A 4596-nucleotide genomic window follows, 5' to 3' on the forward strand; every position below is an offset into this window, starting at 1 on the left:
AGCGCACGCGGACGCTACCCCTGGCGCCGCCCCGATGGCCGCACCCCGCCACCCGTCTCCGGCTCGCCACCCCTCTCACTCCTCTTCCCCGACCCAATCTGGATCAAGAAGGGGCAACGAGCCCGACGCCTCCCTCACTGACGCTGTCGTTGTGCGCCACCACCGTCGCCCGAAGACCTTGCCGTCGCCGGAGCCCCGCGCCGCCTCGACTCCGTCGACGCACGCGTCCCCGTCCTCCTCCTCAACGGCCTCCCTCGAGCCTCGCCGCCCTATGGTCTCTACTCGACCGTGAGGACCCCAACTCCTTTCCTTCTCTCCATGTCCCCGTGCGCACATACATGCACGCGCTCACCGTCGTCCCCATCGCCCGCAACAGCCATGGCCATCCGCCGCTGCTCTCGCCGAGCCGCCGCGCCTCTGCGCTCTGATGCCCGCCTCTGCCTGGCGTTGCGGCCTCGACGCGCCCCATCATGTGCTGCTTCTGCTGCCCGCGGGCTGTGCCGCCGCCGCCCGGCTCCGGCCACTACACCGCCGCGCCGCTCGGAGGCCCCGCGTCCTTCGCCCCGAGCCCAGCACCGTTCCCCGCCTCCTTCCCATCACCGCGACCGCCCGTGACCCCACTGCGGCTGCACCCACCAGGGCCGTCGTCGCCCGAGTTCGTTTGGCTCCGCCAGCGCCCGTAACCCGCTGCACGCACGCCCACTAAGCCCCTTGTGCCTATGGCAAACGGGGACCATGCCCAGAACAAAAAAAGAATCAAATAAATAAATAAATTAATAAATAGTAATTAAAACTAATTAAAATAATAATTAATTAATTTAATTAATCCTGATTAGATTAACCTAATCACTTAGTTTAGTTAATTAATCTGTTAGGTTAGTTAACAGTCAATGACAACTCGGACCCACACGTCAATTTGACCCAGTCAATGCCATGTTGACTACTGATGTCATGCTGACGTCAACATACACTATTCTGGATAATGTTGAATTAAAATAATTAAATATATTCTAAAAATGATTAAATCTTTTAAAATTAATATAAAATAAACCGTAGCTCGGATGGAAAAACTTTGTACATGAAAGTTACTTAGAACGACGAGACGAATTCGGATACGCCACCCGTTTATCCGCCACACATCCCTAGCATAGCAAACATGCAACTTTACCCCTCCGGTTCATCTGTCCGAAAACGAGAAACACCGGGGATACTTTCCCGGATGTTTCCCCCCTTCGCCGGTATCACCTCCTACCGCGTTAGGGTATACTTAGTGAGGGAGTCCCGTATTAGGGGGTGTCCGGATAGCCAGACTATAACCTTTGGCCAGAGTCCTGGACTATGAAGATACAAGATTGAAGACTCCGTCCCGTGTCCGGATGGGACTTTCCTTGGCGTGGAAGGCAAGCTTGACGATACGAATATGTAGATCTCCTCCCATTGTAACCGACTCTGTGTAACCCTAGCCCTCTCCGGTGTCTATATAAACCGGAGGGTTTTAGTCCGTAGGATGAACAACAATCATACCATAGGCTAGCTTCTAGGGTTTAGCCTCTCTGATCTCGTGGTAGATCTACTCTTGTACTACCCATATCATCAATATTAATCAAGCAGGAGTAGGGTTTTACCTCCATCGAGAGGGCCCGAACCTGGGTAAAAACATCGTGTCCCTTGTCTCATGTTACCATCCGCCTAGACGCACAATTCGGGACCCCCTACCCAAGATCCGCCGGTTTTGACTCCGACATTGGTGCTTTCATTGAGAGTTCTGCTGTGCCGTCGCCATCAGGAAGGATCCCTCATCCCGTCTTTAAAGACGACGCTGTTGCTAAAGGAGCTTTGGCTATCGGCCAAAATGTCCGGCTAGGCGGTTTTCTTATGACCGCCTGTTCGGCCGCCGCGCCGACGATGACTTCTTGGGTCATCGAAAGCAATCTCCACGTCAACTCGGAACTCGTCGAGCAGTTAGATCTGATGGAGCTCTCTTCCTTAAACGAGCTCTTGGATCGCATCGCCGCCCTGGGAGTCGCTACAGACTACGATCAGATTGGGCCTAAACCCGATCCGAGAGAGATTAACTCTCCCTAGGTCACCCACCACGTCACAGTGGTGGAGGAACAATGCGGCAAGCCTTCATCTATCTTAAGGACTAGTTATGAATGGATTCCCGATCCCTCCAAGCCGGATACCCGCGGAGGGGAGGACGTCACTCAAGCCGTGAACCTAAACTCAGACAACGGGCTAGATTCATTGGACAACATCCAAGAACCCAAGCTTCCGAGTTCGGAAACTCCTTGGCCCCTGAGTCTCAGATTGGGCGAGGTTCCGGATTTAATTCCACCCGCCCACCCAAATATAAGGGATCTATCCCAAATTCGGCAAGAGCCCATAGAAACAGTACACCATTACTGGGCCAGATTCCTCCTGGTTATGAACAGGATAGAGGACTGCCGCGAGGAGGATGCAATTTCATTCTTCTGCAATAATTGCACGGACAATGGAATCCTCAACGCCATAAGTCGCCGTGAAATTACACGCTTCGCCGACTTGGCATCCATAGTACGAAAGTACTGTGCGATGGAAAGCTCCTGGAAAACCGAAATAAAATTTTGGGACAATCCGGCCCTGAATACAACCCCAGTCCAAAATAAAAGGGTGCATTATCGCCAGGCACCTGGGTTAAACACCAAAAAGCAAAAAAAACCTATAGGGCATGGAACCGTACTGGAGGGATGGCTCAATGGACCCTGTAAAATTCATAGTGCAGAGGGCGCCACACCAACTCATAGCCTTAGAGCATGTTGGATACTCCGGCAGGTGGCCAGAAGTGGCGAGGAGCTTCTAACTCCAGAATTCACAGAGCACCAGCCCAGGGATACCAGTACGGTATTAACAGTCTTCGAGACTTTCGCATCAAATAATATGCGGAAACGAACACTCCGCAGCCTTGCCGAAGTCTACCAAGTAGCAACAATAAACCCATGGAGTGACACGGCTATTACCTTTAATGCCAGTGATGAACCTAAATTCTGAACAGCCCGAGCACCAGCCGCATTGGTCCTCAGTCCAATAGTGGACGACTTTCGCCTTACCAAGGTACTCATGGATGGTGGCAGCGGATTGAAACTCATTTATGAGGAAACCCTTCGAAAAATGGAAATAGACTGGAGCCGCATTGAGCGAAGCAACACAACCTTTAGAGGAATAATCCCTAGTCGGGAAGCGTGCTGTACAGGAAAAATCACACTGGATGTGGTGTTTGGCACGCCGGATAATTACAGGTCCGAGGACGTCACGTTTCAAGTGGCCCCGTTCAGCAGCGGATACCACGCTCTATTAGGGCAAGAGGCATTCACAATTTTTCAAGCTATACCCCATTACGGGTACATGAAGCTCAAAATGCCCGGACCCAACGGAATCATCAGTCTTGCTAGTGACCCAGCCATAGCACTCCGCGCCGAAAATAAGACAGCCGCACTGGCCCTTGAGGCACTATTCGAAGCCCTAGCGGCCGAGGAACTGACTGCGCTACGCTCCACGGTGAACAGGGACGACGTGATACTCGATAAAAGATCCAAGTCCACCTCCTTTAAACCGGTGGACGAAATAGTCAAATTCCAAGTCCATCCAACGGACCCTACAAAAACGGCCTCCATCGGGGCGCAATTAAACCCTGATGTAGACGCCGCACTACAAGAATTCCTACGCGAAAATTGGGACATTTTTGCCTGGCACCCTTCAGACATGCCAGGATTCCCATGCAGGCTGGCGGAGCACAGCCTAAACATCCTAAAAGGATTCAAGCCTGTCAAGCAGGCTCTTCGGTGTTTCTCCGAACCTAAGAGACAAGCTATGGGAGAGGAGCTAGCCAAACTACTGGAGGCCGGATTCATCAGAGATATAAAACATCCGGGCAGGCTAGCAAACCTGGTGATGGTACCAAAGAAGGATAAATCCTGGCACCTATGCGTCGATTTCAAGGACCTCAACAAGGCTTGCCCAAAGGATCCCTTCCCCCTCCCCCGCATCGATCAAATTATCGACGCTACCGCAGGACACGATTCATTGTGTTTCCTCGACGCATACTCCGGCTACCATCAAATTAAGATGGCAGAGCCAGACCAAGCCGCAACGGCATTCATCACCCCATACGGCCCTTTCTGCTTCAACACAATGCCCTTTGGGCTCAAAAACGCCGGCGCAACATATCAGCGCATGATTCCGACATGTCTGGCAAACCAGATCGGCAAAATAGTGGAAGCATACGTAGATGACGTGGTCGTCAAAATCAAGCATGTCAAAACTCTAGTAGATGACTTGAGGCTCACATTCGATAACCTCCGAACATATGACATCAAGCTTAACCCGGAAAAATGCGTTTTCGGCATACCAGCTGGAAAGCTCGTGGGCTTCATTGTATCCGGTAGAGGAATTGAAGCAAATCCAGCCAAGATCCGAGCTCTGTCACAATTGGATATTCCAAAGGACCTCAAACAAATACAAAAATTGATTGGATGCATGGCGGCTCTAAGCCGCTTTATCTCTCGCTTGGGATAAAAGGCATTACCCCTTTATCGCCTCCTCCGGCGCACCGAACAC

This window comes from Triticum dicoccoides, chromosome 2B, assembly GCF_002162155.2.
Source record: "Triticum dicoccoides isolate Atlit2015 ecotype Zavitan chromosome 2B, WEW_v2.0, whole genome shotgun sequence".
NCBI classification, from domain to species: domain Eukaryota; kingdom Viridiplantae; phylum Streptophyta; class Magnoliopsida; order Poales; family Poaceae; genus Triticum; species Triticum dicoccoides.